Source organism: Podarcis liolepis, assembly GCF_965112155.1.
Source record: "Podarcis liolepis genome assembly, chromosome: 17".
Lineage (NCBI taxonomy): Eukaryota > Metazoa > Chordata > Lepidosauria > Squamata > Lacertidae > Podarcis > Podarcis liolepis.
In genome coordinates this window covers 10,422,716-10,439,379 of record NC_139571.1, presented here as the reverse complement: position 1 = coordinate 10,439,379, position 16,664 = coordinate 10,422,716, and the positions used below count along the sequence as shown (strand labels likewise).

The 16,664-nt window shown below is 49.8% G+C and overlaps 1 protein-coding gene across 6 annotated transcripts in view; it reads right to left on the bottom strand.

The window, feature by feature from the left end:
• KANK2 (KN motif and ankyrin repeat domains 2) overlaps positions 1 to 16,382 on the bottom strand; it is a 92,320-nt gene extending 75,938 nt beyond the window's left edge. The window contains exons 1-3 of one of the 6 annotated variants that reach the window (XM_083482935.1): positions 16,317 to 16,382; positions 16,056 to 16,133; positions 15,025 to 15,094 (exon numbers count right to left, since the gene is read on the bottom strand). The gene's annotated coding sequence lies outside the window, so the exon portion shown is untranslated. Of the gene's footprint in view, positions 1 to 15,024; positions 15,095 to 15,511; positions 15,527 to 16,055 lie in introns of those variants that run through there. The other 5 variants (XM_083482934.1, XM_083482933.1, XM_083482937.1 and 2 more) reach the window with 5 other exon arrangements.
• Between the last annotated feature and the right edge of the window lie 282 nt (positions 16,383 to 16,664).

Below are 16,664 nucleotides of genomic sequence, written 5' to 3'. Positions count from 1 at the left end.
TTTCTTTTTCATATTATATTCATTACTGCACATTATCATCACTTCCATGCAACTGATAATGCTCTCGGGATGCTTGTGTATGCGTGCAAATCTCTTTTCAGTACAATAACTTCCCTGAGAATTAAAAGAGAAGTACACAGAGTGCTATCATTATATACCTGAGCAAGAATACCCACCAATTTGATCTAATCCCCCTCCATACCAAACCAGAGCCTGAAGGAGAACAAGTATTAAGAACCCTATTGGTCAAACGAAAGGCATTCCACTTTCCAACCCTCCAAAAGCCTCCAACAGAAGGCAGCCCAGTGCCTCCAAACCATTTTCAAGTGAAAAGTGAGTCTAAACACTGATGGACACTTTTTATGGTGTGCAATCAGCATGGTTAGACTATAGCTGGGGGTCAAGAACAGCACCTCGTATCTGTCCATCTCATCAGAAGTGACCAAATGACCTCAAAAAGTCCAATGTCTATCTTTCTAGCTGGATAAGTTCCAGGGAAATTCTGTCCAATGCTCTAACTGGCATTGACAGCTACTTCCTCCCCTTCCCTCCATGCAGATACCACTTGGAAAAGATTTGGGATGGATCTAATTGCAATCACCAGGCTTGGATTTATTACAGAAACTGGTTGCACTCAGACATATAAATCTGGCCGTTAATGGCCCGGACCCGAACAAAGAACTGGATTGCCTTGAACGCTTGAGACAATGGCAAACTACGTCAGCCTCTGTAAGGTTGTGCTCAGCGGGCCTTTGGCTATGCCTAATGCAGCGGGTGGCGCTGTGGGTAAAGCCTCAGCGCCTAGGACTTGCCGATCGTCAGGTCGGCGGTTCGAATCCCCGCAGCGGGGTGCGCTCCCGTCGTTCGGCCCCAGCGCCTGCCAACCTAGCAGTTCGAAAGCACCCCCGGGTGCAAGTAGATAAAGAGGGACCGCTTACTAGAGGGAAGGTAAACGACGTTTCCTTTTTTTTTTAATGATCTTTATTGAAATTATTTTTAAAATTACAGAAAAAACACAGCAGAAAAAGAGAAAAAAGAGAACAAAGGAAAACAAACCACATCACACAATGTAGGTTTAAAAAACAAAACAAAAATACACCACAAACAGATAAAAACAAATCCATCATTCTTGAATCTTCAACTTTCATTACCTTCATTCTTTGACCTCCTCCTCCTCCTCCTCCTCCTCCTCCCTGTTTTTGTATCCTAGTTATTAATTATCGCAGCAAATCCTTTCCATATTTCATAATATTCTATCATTACATTACCTTAATCTGTTTTCATCTTATCTTATAGAAAACCTTAAAACTTAAATCTTATTTTTACCAACTTCTCATAACCATAATATTCTTGCCTAATTCATTAGACATTTTTGCTAGAGCCAAGTAGTTACGTTCCAACATTTTTCTAACATTCATCAATTTTATAAACCAATCCTAGTAAAAAAATAAATAAAAACAATCCAATCTTCATCCAGCGTCCCTTCCTCCTGGTCCCGGGTTTTGTCAGTCCTTTTTATCCGTTGATCTAGCGCATTAACCTGGTAACCTTATATCCGAGGCCCTTAAGTCTGTTCCATGTCCCTTCCGCGGCTCTTCTTCATATTCTCCTTTCACTTGTGGGAACTCCAGCTTAGTAATGTTTTTGACCCTTTTCAACAAATCAGCCCCTTTTCCAAAGTCCAGACTAAACTCCATGTAGTATTTAAAAACATATTTCAGAATCCCTCCAAGATTAAGAGCCTCCACAGCCCCGAACATCTCACGGCCCATTGCCAGACTTGGAAAGTCCAAACATCCCTGCATAGGGGGGTCTATCCAACCCCCCATTTCAAAACCAGTCCAAACTTTATCTTTCCTAATCTGGCCTTTTCCAAGTTCATTTGTCAAATCCAAAAGTTCATGTTCCTGCAGGGCCACAGCTCCCTCCATCTCTGGCGCCCAAGATTCAGCAACATCTTCTTCTCTCTTCTGTTCTGTCAGGGCACACTCCTGATCCAATTCCTGGGTGGGCTCCACATAGTTTCCCACTGCCTGTTCAAAAATTCTGACCGCATTAGTCATCAAATCCGTATTCTCATTTAACTGTTCCAGTAGGTCATTTATTTTACAGAGAGCACACAACAGAGCCTCTGAATACATTGTCCTACAAGGTCACAAGTCTATTCCCATGATTGTAATCCGTAACAGTTGCAAGCTCCCTGAAATTAGTTACAGTTTCACAGTCTCCCTCTAGGGGGGAAACTTCTATTTGTTCTTTCTTTTAAGGACAAATCTAGCAACAAAGTTTCCTCTTTGAGATAGTATGTCAATTTTTGTTCCTTTAAAATGCGAAAGGGAACAGTGGAGTCACTATGTTTCCCTTCTTAACTATCTGTCAAAAGCGTTTGTCTCTGGTCAATGAGCTTCAAATGTCAGTCCTGACACCCCGCTCCAGGATCAGGACGGTGGAAAGTTACTTTACTTTAAACTCACTTCTGCAGGTTTAAACAGTCCAAAAAAAGGATCCCCCTTCTTCTCCTGCTTCCGAAGGGGGGGTTCAACAATTTTAAATGATGAAAGTTAATCTTTTAGAAGCGATTTTCTGAGCTCTAGTTTACGTTGTCTTTGCTTTATTCTGTCTACAAAGAAACGGAAGGCTGACTTCCTGTTTAGACCTTCCCGTTTCAGTGCCAAATTGAAGTAAATTTTTAAGTCCAATTCCTTTCTACTCGCAAATCCTTATTTAAAGTCCAATTGTCCGAGATTTAAGTACTCACGGGTGATTATTTTAGAAGCCAAATTGTCCCAGGAAAAAGGCAGCACTCTCCGGCAACGGCTATGTGGCTTCGTTCCACAGAAAAAGCGGTTGACTCTCAGCACCGCGCCACTTTCCCCTCTTCGCTTCGGAGCCCGTTAGTGGGTTCCTTTGTGGGTTGGGGGGGCGCTAAGGGTGCCCGCCGAGTCCCATGGTCACAGGCTTCATCCGCCTGTGATTTTTCAAAGGGTCCCCGCTTCGCCGTAGCGGAAAAGACCCGTTTCGTGCGGAGCTAGTCCCTCCGGATCAGAGGGAGTCCGCCATTGCCGATGGCGCCACCCCGAAAGTCGGTAACTGGCGTTTCCGTGTGCTGCGCTGGCTCGCCAGATGCAGCTTGTCACGCTGGCCACGTGACCCGGAAGTGTCTTCGGACAGCGCTGGCCCCCTGCCTCTTAAGTGAGATGGGCGCACAACCCCAGAGTCGGACACGACTGGCCCGTACGGGCAGGGGTACCTTTACCTTTACCTTTACCTTTAATGCAGCGGGTGGCACTGTAGGTTAAACCACAGAGCCTAGGACTTGCTGATCAGACGTTCAGCGGTTCAAATCCCCGCGACGGGGTGAGCTCCTGTTGCTCGGTCCCCGCTCCTGCCAACCTAGCAGTTCAAAAGCACATCAAAGTGCAAGTAGATAAATAGGTACTGCTCTGGCGGGAAGGTAAACGGCATTTCCGTGCATTGCTCTGGTTCGCCAGAAGCAGCTTAGTCATGCTGGCCACATGACCCGGAAGCTGTACACCGGCTCCCTCAGCCAATAAAGAGAGATGAGCGCCGCAACCCCAGAGTCGTCCATGACTGGACCTAATGGTCAGGGGTCCCTTTACCTTTAATGCAGCAAAAACATGTCTTTGTCAGAAATGTCTTGCACCCACAGACACTTGCTAGCATTATGGCACACAAGGTGTGGCGCTGAAACATACAATCTGGTCATGCCCTATAGTGGCACTGTTTTGGATGGAAGCCATTCTCCGTATTAGTTTGGTCCTGGGAAAATACCTAAATTTATTGGATGCTCAAGTTATATTCCAACTCTGTGGGCCTTGGCATTGGGGCAACTTAAGTGGACTATTGCACACCCTGTTGTTGGCCAAGAGGCTTCTGGGAGGAACCTATGTCTGCACTGATTGCTCAGCGGTCGGAAGACTTACCTACCATTGCAGCATATGAAAGAGCTGTCTTTGGCGGGTGGCACAAAGAGAATAAACACTCAGGAATTTGGGATCTGTACTTGGAATTGTTTGCATGAATTACATGCCCAGTGGGCATTTTCCTGCCCCACTTCCCCCCCCCCCCAAGCTTCAGTGGTGCAATTAGTTAATTTTGCACCCTGGACTTAATGGTCTTCGGGAGATATGGGGTTAGGCAGACATGGCTGTTACTTTGGTTATCAATTGCACAGTTTCTTGTCTTCCCACTCATTTGTGGGGAGGGGGCTGGGCTGTGGGACCTAAGCTTTGGCCAAGAGATGCAGCCATATGTGCAACCTCGAACGGCTTCGCCCTGCTGCTTGCTCATCCTGGCTCTCATCACATGGAAGCAGAAACTGGGCGCATCAAGAGGCATGGTTCCAGAGCACGATTTGGGGTGGGTGGGGAGTGATTATTCTTCAGAATTACCGGGAGGGTCCAACCAGCTCGCTGGTTCAACACTATGAGGCTGTATTACTCACCACCTCCAAAGAGTTGAAAGGGGGATGACTCTGGTGCTGCACTCGTCTTGTTTTTGCCTCTAGTAAACAACTTCCATCATTATGTTTGGGGCCAATGCTTTGCTTAAACCACTTTCAGCTCTCACAGAACCACAATTCCTCTGTCATCTGTTGTCTAAAACCATTAAAATGGGGGCAGTATGCTGGGTAGACGTGCTAAAGACAGACATCCCTTTGCTTTAACGAGGGATTGCTCATGGTGATGTTATGAACACAGCTCACTTATTATAAGGCACACCCCCAACTCTTCTTGAAGCAGCCATCCTTTTTTCCTTTCCTTTTCCCCCAATAGTCTTCCACCTCCCTCCTTCCTTGGAGGTTTTTAAGCAAAGGTTGGATGGCCATCTATCATGGGTGCTTTAGCTGCATTGCACGGGGTTGGTTGGACTAGATGACCCTTGGGGTCCCTTCCAACTATGCAATTCTATGATTCTACTGAGGACTCATCCACACTTAGCTTTTGCCCTGCGATTTCCAGGCACAGGTCCATTCTTTAAAGCTCCACGTCCAAGCACATTTCTTTTTACCTGTCACTTTCCCCTTTCCACTCTTTCATGCTGAATCGGAACAAATGGCAATTCAGTTTCCACTGATTGCCATTTGCTCCAATTCAGTGGTAAAGAGTGGGTTTTTCTGGGGAAAGCTTCAGGGTGGGGGAAAAACTGCCTGGACCCAGAGCTTTAAAGCATAGACCCATTCCTGGAAGCGCAGCACAAAATGAAGTCTGAGTGAGCCGTGAATCTGAAATGGCGAAGAGAGAGCCGGGGAGAATGTGTTCTAGCCCCTCCTCCCCAGCACAACCTGCCTCCTTCCCGCCCCCCTGATCTGACAAACTGTCTTCCGATCCTTCTCCCCCTCCTCCCCCAGGTGCAGCGGCCCCTTTAAGACAGTTCCGTCCGGCTGCCAAGCACACAAGGATCCAATTAGGTCCTGCCTGCAAGACCTGGAAGCTGAGCAGCTGGGTGGGGTCCCCCTGGAAGCCTGCCTTTCTCGATCAGCTTCTTCCGCTCAGATAGTATGATGGCAGGGGGGTGGCCCACTTGGATTGGGACTTCATGGCTGGCTGGCAGGTGGGTGCTGCTGGTTCATAACCAGGTCCATCAGTCAGTGCCAAGATCCAGGTGAATCTGACATTGTGCATTTGAAAAAGAACCCTTCAGCCCTCCCTAACCTGCAGAGGCTGGGGGAGGAAATTCTATTTCCTGGATTCCAATCTGGAGTGAGGTGACGGAGATATAAGAACCTCCGCTTAGCATTTTTAATGAAAATGCAATCTGTGGACAGTTTGCCTGCTCATAACCAGGCGTATGCCTCCAAGATAGCCTATCCAGGTCACAACTGAAAGCCAGAGAGCATGGAAGAGGCAAAGAAGGGCAGAGCAAGGGAGATTCTCCACTGCTCCTCTTCTAATCTCTAAGGATTAAGGGCAAACTGAGAGTCAGGGCCAGGAGCCTGTTCTGTTCCTCGGCAAATAACATTCAGGACAATGGAGCTCACCCGGGACAACTGTCAAGACAGCAACAAGCACCCTCTAGACCTTCTCACCTTGACCTGGGACAGGGGCCTCAAGGTGGGCTGGAGGGTGCTTAGAGAGGAATCTGCCCTGCTGCCCAGCTTTGGTGAAGACCAGTTGCTTCTGGGGGACATTAGATGAAGCCACTGTCTGCTCTCTTTTCCTTCTTTTACTCCCTCTTCCTTTGCACTCAGCCATGGGGACCAGAAACAGGGTGCGCTGTGAATTCCAAGCCACTGCCTCTCCCCGGAAACGAAACAAGGGGAAAGCACAAAAACTCTATAAAGATTTTCTGTCCAGCCCACCTGTTCATTTTATGCCATTCAGGAAGAGCGCGCAGTTGAAAGTCAGAGCAGTGCACAGTGAACATGGGGATGACCAGGTGGTGCTTTGCTCCTTGGGCCAAGCTAAACGCGATGCCATCCACACGATTGGTGCATTTTTAAAAGAGAAAAGCTGGTATGGAGCCCTCTGCACTGACTGGGGTTGCAAAGGCTTAAAGCTTCCCTGCCTGCCTGACCCTCCCGCCGGGGTCCCAATCTGGAAGAACCCCACACCTGCTGCTGACATATAAAAAAAGCATTCGCACCAATCACATGAACGTTGTCTCATGTGGCCCTTGTTTTTACTGTGCTCCCAGCAGCCGCTTGGTTTGAAGAGGGTTGACCCAACTGGAGGAGTTCCCTGCCTTGGGTCACCAAGGCCTGCAAGGGTGTTCAGCAACTTGCCTGCACAGGAAGCAATGAGAAAAAGCCAACTCCATCCAGTAATGGTGAAGGTAAAGGACCCCTGGACGGTTACGTCCAGCTAAAGGCAACTGTGGGGTTGCGGCGCTCATCTCACTTTCAGGCTGAGGGAACTAGTGTTTGTCCACAGACAGCTTTCTGGGTCACGTGGCCAGCATGACTAAACCACTTCTGGCACAATGGGACACCATGACGGAAACCAGAGCGCACAGAAATGCCGTTTACCTTCCTGCCAAAGTGGTACCTATTTATCTATTTGCACTGGTGTGCCTTCAAACTGCTGGGACAGAGCAAACGGGAGGTCACCCCGTCGCAAGGATTTGAACCGCCGACCTTCTGAGAAGCACATGGGCCATCTCAGCAGCAGGCCTTTGAAGAGACCTGAATAAGGGGGTGGGGGAAGCTTCTATTGGAAATTGTGTCTTAGTTGATAAATCACAACATCTAAGTTTGCAGCATTAATGGAAGGGGAGAAGAATTCCATCCTTTGCCTCTAAGGACTACAGGTATGAGGAGGAGGTGAAAGAATGCTAAGAGGTACCCGTGTTGCAGCCAATGATCCTCATGGACTGCCTCTGGAGAACACACCGTGCCTTTTCTTAAGGGCTCTCTCTACTGTCCTAGTGGGCAGTCGTGCTTGTAAAGGGCAAGTGGGCATTTGGTTACACGCTCACAACACATGCAAGACAAGGGAAGGCCTTTGTACTAGGGAAGGATGCCCACAAGCATCTCTCGGGGGTGGGAGGGGAAAGTCAATGGCCTGAACCATTTTGCTGGGAGTGTTAGTGGAAAGGAGCAAGTTTCTAGCTTCAGGGCAAGAGGAGTGGAAGTGCAAAAGAAAAGGCCCATTTGAGCTTGGCTGGCCACTCCCCAAACCTTTCTTGCAGTGTGGGAGATGGGTGGGAGAGAGGAGGAGGAGGAGGAGGAGGAGGAAGGACTAGTTTTTAATAAGAGTCTCCAGCTGGCATGAAAGAGCCAATTGTGTGATCTTGCCGAACTCCCAAGACCTCCTTATACAATGAGCCCCTTCAGCCCGCAGAGCTGAAAGCTGCTACCTTTTGCCCTGCAGGCAATGCTTGCTTGCTTCTGGAGCTCTGCAAAAGCATTAGGCCCCTTCTGCACAGCTCTTCAGAGGAACAGGTGCTGCCCCCTAGGGAAGAGGGGTGCAACTTTGGCAAGGCCAGGGCATGAGGTTGGTGTGGAAAAACACACAGCAGCAGGGGTGGGTTGGTGGGGAGACTGACGTTCATCACAACAGACAAGAGTCCAATGCTGAACAGAACCAGGGTGGAAGAAACACACCATGTAGGTTTTTTGCCTCTACGGGGGGGGGGAGGCAATCTTGAATTTGTCATCTCCATCCTGCTTTGCTGTGGGATATGATCATTGGCTATCACTCCAAGAGAGAAGGCACCTGTTCTTGTGAAGTCAATAGACCACTCAGGAGCTGAGGAATGCTGGGCTGCAGAAGAATTCTGACTCAAGACTCAACCAGCTGAGTCGGGAAGAGATGATTATTCCCTGTCTGTAGACATCCCTTGCCAAACCTTCTTTCCCTAGATCTTCCTCCCTGCTAACCTATCAAATTAAGATTGCAAGAAAGTTCCCAAGTGGAGAACCATCAGGCAAAAGGAACCTACTGTATTGTATTTTTGTGTTGGCCTGCTCTCATTTAACCCGATAACATAATCAGCACTTTCTTGGTGCTGAATTTGCAGTTCGTTGGCACAGGACTTCCTATGCCTTGGTGCAAAATCATTTTCAAAGAGCATATGGGCCATGGCTTCTCTCAAATATAAACATTACACTGCATGCCATCTTCTTCCCTTGAGTTTCAAGCCCAAGTGCAATCTTTCACTTCAGTATCAGTAAAAGCATGGTCTATGCATTCTAAGGTTCACAATTAAAGTGAGTTGGCTTGAGATGTGCTCAGCTATCATCTGCATCATCTTTTGAGGGTGCCCAGTTCTGCCAGTGTTGACAGCAAAAGTAGTCCCCACTGAAAGAAGCTGCCCCCTCAGGTTTAAGTTTCTGGGTAATATTTATTTGGTGGACCATACAGAACAGGACCATACAGAACCAAGGCAGAGACATCACCTTACCAACAAAGGTCCGTATAGTTAAAGCCATGGTTTTCCCAGTAGTGATGTATGGAAGTGAGAGCTGGACCATAAAGAAGGCTGATCGCCGAAGAATGGATGCTTTTGAATTATGGTGCTGGAGGAGACTCTTGAGAGTCCAGTGGACTGCAAGAAGATCAAACTCATCCATTCTTAAGGAAATCAGCCCTGAGTGCTCCCTGGGAGGACAGATCCTGAAGCTGAGGCTCCAATACTTTGGCCACCTCATGAGAAGAGAAGACTCCCTGGAAAAGATCCTGATGTTGGGAAAGATGGAGGGCACAAGTAGAAGGGGACGACAGAGGACGAGATGGTTGGACAGTGTTCTCGAAGCTACGAACATGAGTTTGACCAAACTGCAGGAGGCAGTGGAAGACAGGAGTGCCTGGCGTGCTCTGGTCCATGGGGTCACGAAGAGTCGGACACGACTAAACGACTAAACAACAACAACAGAACTGATCCCATTTCACCTTGAGCAAGCCTGTTTCTCTACTGGACAATCCTGAGCGATACCAGAGAACTCGGTGGTGGGAAGCCAGAGCCACCCAGAGGAATAATGGCCAACTAAGAATGGGTGGACTTTAAAACCAAGAGGAATGTGAGCTTTTTACAGGACCGTCTTGCTCCCTCCCCCTTAGGATGAAATTCTAAGTTGGTGCTCATAACATTTCCCACCCAATAGCCCTGCCCTCTGCATCCCCATATGTAGAGCTGGAATTCTAACTCAAGCAGCAGAGAGGCCCCACATCAAATTGTGGCTCCTTGCAGGCCCTCATTTGGCATTAATCAAGAGACAAGCCAAACAAACATATGCCAAAAAATATATAGGAGATTTTCTGGAGTCTGCTGCAGTCTATTAAATTGGGCCAAAAGACAATATGGGCTTGTGTGTCTGTCTTTTGCTTTCAAACAAAATTAATGAACTGAAAGTTAGTTTTCTAAATATTTCGCTTGCTCTCTCTTTCTGTTGTTTTCCACAAACCTAACTCAAGTGTTAAGTACTTGGGCTGTGTTCACACTCCCGTTTCCTGTGCAGTAATTTCTTTTCCAGTGCAGGGTTTTAATCCATGTTCACATGGCACTATCCAAAATGCACACGTATCCTGTTGTTGGCATCTGTCTGTCTCAAGAGACAATGGATTGTGCCTCAAAATACTACTATTTGATGTGTTGTTTCTCAAACCGACTGGAGTTCTTAAGCTGTTCCTAATACAACTCTACGTAAGGGGCAAACACCTTTGACAGGGTTAAGACATCCCGGCTGGCCGATGCTCCCTGGGGTGAACCCAAACGGAAACTAATCTGACACTAATGAAGCTGTGCTGACGTGAACATCTAGAGAGGAAAGAGATGTGAAATGCCTGAGACCCCGAGAGCAACTTCGCTAAGGTGCTAATGTGAACAGACCCTAAGACCCCAAGATAACAAGGTAGGCTGGACCCACCATTTAAAATAAGTAGATAGGCTGGTCTTATTGCACCCTCTCTTCCAGAATTCCAACCCCGTCCATACGAATATTCATCCAGTAAGTCAAGCAATAGAGCTGTGAGTTAAGGCACTGCACTCCTCTGCCCCAGCACAAAATTTCTTCTTTGTGTCTTTGGCTAATTTGGAGTTGGGACAAAATCTGTGTTGTTACTGGCTGCTTTCTGCAAAGATCTATCTGTAAAAGGACAGCTTCTGGGACCAAGGTAGTGTCAGAAACTTAGATATAAAAGCTAGGTGCCAAATGGCTCCTTAAACCAGGGCTACATTTGCCAAAATGGAATGCCTAGTTGCCATTTTGGGGCCAGATACGACTTTTGGGTTCCTGAAATCCATTCTGATTGTGCAGATAAGATATAGCAGATAGAATTCTACAGGATACGTTGCTAGTGTGTAAAAACAGTCAAGATCCAAGGATCCCCAGGCATGCACCTCCAGGTTGTGGAGATGTCAAGTGCCACCCTGGTGCCCAGGCATATTCACTTGGTCACAAGTGGCCGATAGCCAGGTTCAAAATGCCTGGCAAATTTCAAATGCTGGGCCAGAGTGACACTTTGAGAGCCCTTCTCCTCTCGCTGGAGAATTTGGTGTGGCTAATTCTCATGCCCTGAGAATCAGAGAGGCAGCATCATTTTGCCAGACAAGACACAGGACAGAGCGCGCACACACACTGAAAAACCAAAAGCCTCCTCCTCTTCATTTTACAGTCGTATGTGTGTGCAAAAGGGCTTTCTATAGCCACTGCCTGTCACCACCAATAAGCCAGGCTCAATTAGACCTTCAAGCCATCCACAGGAGACCATTAATTAGTTAATTCTTAATCACTCTCTAATCGGCTCATCGCTCCCCCCCCCCCCGCTTCCCCAGCTGTGATCCTGCTCCTCACACAGTAGGGGATATCTGCAGGTCACAAGAACAGGGTGAGGCCAGGACACAAACTACTGCTCCAGACATACCTGCTTTCTCACGAAAGCCCCCACTGCCACCATCTTTATCACCATGTCCCCAGGAGGGCACAACACAGCATGAGGCTACGTCAGCTACCATGTATTAGCAAACATGGCCAGTGACCCCAGGGTGATGGGCGTTCAAGCCCAACAACAGCTGGAAGGAGACAGGTGGATCCAGCCTTGAAAGTGCAGCATGACCAGTTTCCTTCTCCAAAATGCTACTAGGCAGGTATTATCCAAGCCAGAGCAGCTGCATTCCTGAACCACACTAAGATGCACGCCATTGGGCCAAAAGGATATTGCAGGTATGTGTCCAGACACTAGGAGGATGCCTCAAAACTCTCTGTACCACTAATATCTAACAGGCTAACACCATAGGAGGAGGAAGGAAGCTTCACGGGTCACCTAGTCCAACTCCTGTCCAAATACGTAGAGAATTCAGAGCTAGAGCATCAGCCTCTATTTGAAGACTTCCCAGCAATGGCACTGTGATTATCTGGCCAGGAACAGTCACTGACGCTGTTGACCAACTGGAGGCTGTCAGTTTACTGCACATTGTGCATCCCACCTGCACTGCTCCTATCTTCAAGGAAGGCACTTCCATACGCCAGTTGTCCACCCCCACAGCTGCCCAGAGGGCAGCCAGCCAGCCATGCTTATTCCCTTCTCAGAAGCTGGGAGGGAGAGAAGGTGCTCTTAAGCCACAGAGCAAGTCTATGGTTGAGTCAGGAGTGGAAAGTAGTTAATGAGAATCACAGCAGGCATCACAAAGATATCCTCGCCAAGGCAGCCCAAAAGCATGCTTCAAAGGACACACACAGATACAATTGCTACACCTTTTTTACAGAGATCAGAGCCTTCAATTCCAGGCATTCTGCAAACTGCACCTTATGTCCTGGGAGTCCTGCTCCAGAATCCCAGTTGTGTCAGTGAAAAATGTCCCTTCCTGTCCACTCTTTTTGCATCACATACTAAGTCCTGGACTGAGAAAAGAGATTTCTCCGCCTTGCCAGAGACCCTGCCTGAAACAAATACCAAACAAGGTGGTGGCAGGTTTTACTCCTCCCCGGGGGTGGGGTGGGGGGCTCAAGGACACTCACAAATCCAGACTTGCTATTCTCCTACCTACTTCTTGCCCATTGGTTCCTGAAAATCTACAGCAGCAGCAGCAGCGTTAGAGCCAAGGTGGAGAACTGCATCCAGCTGACACATTGGATTGGGAACTGGCCCATTCTCCATGGACCACTTTGACAGGCAGCCTAACATGATCCAACTTTAAAGGAAGTTCTGAGAGCACACTCTGAATTCCTCTCTTCCTCCTTTGCAGCCCCAGCTTGCATTCCGCATCAAATGCTAGCCCTCTGACTGTGATCCCCTGGCGGAGCATTCTCAGAGCCAGTTTGGTGTAGTGGTTAAGTGTGGTAGTCTCGTAATCTGGGGAACCGGGTTCGCGTCTCGGCTCCTCCACATGCAGCTGCTGGGTGACCTTGGGCGAGTCACACTTCTCTGAAGTCTCTCAGCCTCACTCACCTCACAGAGTGTTTGTTGTGGGGGAGGAAGGGAAAGGAGAATGTTAGCCACTTTGAGACTCCTTAAAGGGAGTGAAAGGCGGGATATCAAATCCAAACTCTTCCTCTTCTTCTCAACGAGGGGGCTTGTGTTTGGTGCCAAATGTGAAAAGTGTCAACTAAATGCAAGGCCTGCCCGCTTGCAGAAGAACTCTTGAGAGTGTACTCCTGCCCCACCTGACTGTCATATGATGCCAGGTGGGTGTAGTGGGGCGGACGACTGTGCAAGCCAAATTGGGGCCACTGGCAGACTTAATTTGGCCCACAGGCCAGAAGGTTATATGCATCTCTCCCCCTCTCTTTCTCATTTGTTCTTGGGATAATAAGGCAATACTCACGACCAACAACTATTACCTCTTTCTCCTTCCTATGAACACAATACAAGCCTACAGTGTCCGGAGACAAGCAAAGGGACAGAAACAATGAATAGAAACAGAAATACTCTTCCAAATCCAACTCGTCGTGGTAACTCTTAACTCTTAATTTGGGAGCATGTGCAAGGTTCACAGTGGCAAGAAACATCAACGAGGAGGCATTTTAGCACTTGAACAAACAATTTGCAAGAGACTTGCAAAGGACAAGCTTCCACGGTTTGATAACAGCAAGCGAGAGCAATAAACTACAGCCCTTGCAAAGCATCTGGGTGTTCTGTAGGGGTGACGCATCTGTACGCTCCCACCCTCTGGTTCTCCCGCTCCCCCTGCAGCTTGGCCCAGCCCCATATCCTATGTCAGTCTGTCTTCTCTGCCTCCTGCCTTGCTTTCCCTGCCTGTGGAGCAGAGCAGAGGCACATTCTGGACCAATAATATTTCGTTGCAACACTACAGTCAAGAAGAGACCCTCCTTCGCATAAGAGGAATATAGTGTTTTGGGGGGCTATTCTACAACAAGGCCTGTGTGAGGCATTTCCATTACACCCCCTAAAAATTAGTTTCAGCCAGCACTAAGCTTCTCTCCAAGTGAACACTTGATTGTATCCTGGGGAGATTTGCTTTACATGTCTGTTAGCTTTACACCATGAAACTCCACTGGGGAGCATTTTCAGGTCTGCATTATTCTAAACAGCTTCCTTCTGCAACAGGGCCTCCAAAGCTACCCAGGGGATAAGGTTGCGATAGAACAATGGCAGTGCATGCTGATGCAGCTTCTGTAGCACTGGGTTCACAGAACTGTGCAAAAGTAGGTGGGAGAAGGTTCTGTAGCAGGATCTCGACCCAGGAGCCAGCTCCTAGCATTCCATCCCAACTCTCTCAATGTTCTGGCAACCACTAGTGTGACCAAGAAACAGCCCAAGGAGGGGCTGTGCCAGGAGACTCAAGGCTGCCCACAGACATTTTACGTTGCCTCGATCTGGAATATTGCAAACAGCTGAAAGATGACCAAACGCCGCTCTCTGTTCACTAGGACAGCAGGAAGGTTTAGCAACCCCCCAAAAAAAAGTTTCCCGGAATGTGCCCCTTTATTTTTGCTTCTGTTGGTGAGCAACTACCACCCACTCCATTGGGTACAACATAAGGACTACAGCTGGAGGCAACATTGCAGCAGGAGAAAAACCACTCTCTTACACAGACCCAAAGACTCTGGGTTTCCTGGCCTCTACACTAACAGGAGTATTATGAGGGTGTTAAGCATCCTTCAGTGTTGCTTTAGACACACTGCATCCCTTGCTCTGCCATAGGATCTCTGCAATACAGTGGTACCTCGGGTTACGTATGCTTCAGGTTACATACGCTTCAGGTTACAGACTCCACTAACCCAGAAATAGTACCTCAAATCGTGCTCCGGCGGCGTGGCGGCAGCACGAGGCCCTATTAGCTACAGTGGTCCTCAGGTTAAGAACAATTTCAGGTTAAGAATGGACCTCTGGAACGAATTAAGTACTTAACCCAAGGTACCACTGTATACCAAAGTCCCCTCTGCAACCGAGATGAAAATTCTGGTCCCGGCTGCATCTTCCTGGACTCCAGTTCTCACCATTCCTGGCCACTAGCCATGCTGGCTGGGGGATGATGATGGGAGCTGGGGTCCAGCAACACCTAGAGGGCCTCAGGTCTGTCGCACCTCAACCTACACAATCTCAGCCCATCAAGGCCACCAGCAGTTCGCTATTTCAGCGCAAGTCCAGAAACAGGGCGCACCTGGTGTGTCTTAGCTTGACAGAGTGCCCGCTCAAGTTGGAAAGGGTTCGCACCCAGCCTGCAAGACTCTCTGTGGACAGATGGAGAGAGTGCTCAAAAATTGGAGAGGTCTTTTGATAAAGGTCTTGGTCCAAGCTTCCTGTTGCTCAGCAAGCCCAGGGCCCCCAAGGAGACAGCAGGACTTGCTTGAAAGGCGCTGAATGCCCTTCTCTCCCAAGGCTGCTGGAGGTGGGATATGGAGCTACGCAGCCTGCTCTGGTTTCCTGCAGGATGGCTATCCAGATGTTCTCAATTATGCTTCTCTCTCTGCACCAGCCCACCCCGTCCGCCCCGCTGGCTATTTTCCGGGGAGCCCAACCGACACCCCCCTCCCATTCCTCCAGATCTTGGCCAGAGATTTGACCGTGGGCCTTTCCCCCTCCTTCCTCCCTCCCTCCTCCGGGTGCCAAACCCCGCCACTCCCGCCTGGTTGTCCCTGCTGCCCCACCGATTCTTGCGGGCAGAGCGCGCGCTCCGATGCCAAGCTGCCCTCCCCGGAGGTCCCCAAGCGAGGAGTTGGGTGGGGTGGGCGGCCGAGAGAGAAGGCGAGGCGCGGAAAAACAACTTGGAGAAGCCGAGTTCTGCCTGCCAGCCCAGCGAGGGCGGCTCTCGCTAATGGCCAACAGCTGGACGCCAACCACCCCCAACCCCCCCCCCGCCCGAAAGGCGGGCGAGGCAGCGAGGCGAGGGCGGGAGAGAGAGAGAGAGGCGGCTACACAGATGTCATTTGTTCCTTCGCTCCGGCTATTTCTTCCCTCGCACACATGGAACGCGCGCGGGTGGCGGGGGGGGGGGGAGAGAAGCAGCGGTTTAAACCAAATTAAAACGGGGGGGGGGAGCTGGGTCGCGTCTTCTTCCCTCAGCGCGTGCGGGGGGTGTCTTTCGCTTTGTCTGGGCTTTGAGGCAATTGGCAACCCCCCCTTTTTTTAACGAAATAAAAGAAGCCAGCTGAGGAGACTTGAGGGCGCAAACTTCGTCCCCTCAGGACTTACCCGGAGCGAGGCGCGCGCGCGGGGCGGAGGGCTGCCCGTCTCTCGCCTTCCCTGAGCCGCCTTGTTGGGGGTCCCTTCCTAGAGTCCGAGGGGCGGGATGGGGGCAGAGAGAGAAAAGGGGGGAGAGAGAAAAGGGGGGGGGAGGCCGTTGAGAAGATGCCGAAGTTTGGGGAGGCGCCTGGGGAGGAGCGGCGCCCCCGGAGCGGGAGGGGGCGAGGGGTAGCGGGGTTAGCGGAGCATCCTCTCAGCCGCCCGAGGTACCTTCTCCTCTCGGCTCCGTCGGCTCCGCGCTGGAGAAGCTGCCTCGCCCGCCGAGCGGGGTCCCCAGGGCTATGCCAGGCTCCGCCCCTCCCGTTGAGGCCCCGCCTCCGCCGTCGGAAGGGCAGCGGCGAGGAGGAGGAGAAGCGGAGCTGCCCCGCGAGCGGTGCGGACGGACGGACGGACGGCGCCTGCTTATGCCGCCCTGATCGGGCCAGAGTGGTCCATCTCAGCCGGGCGTCGTCTTCTGCCTGGTTGTTTGCGCTCTCGTGGGAACGCAGAGCCCCGTGAGACCATCGGGGGTCCCTCCAGCTCCGTGTTTCCCAAACTTGGGTCTCCCACCTGTTTTTG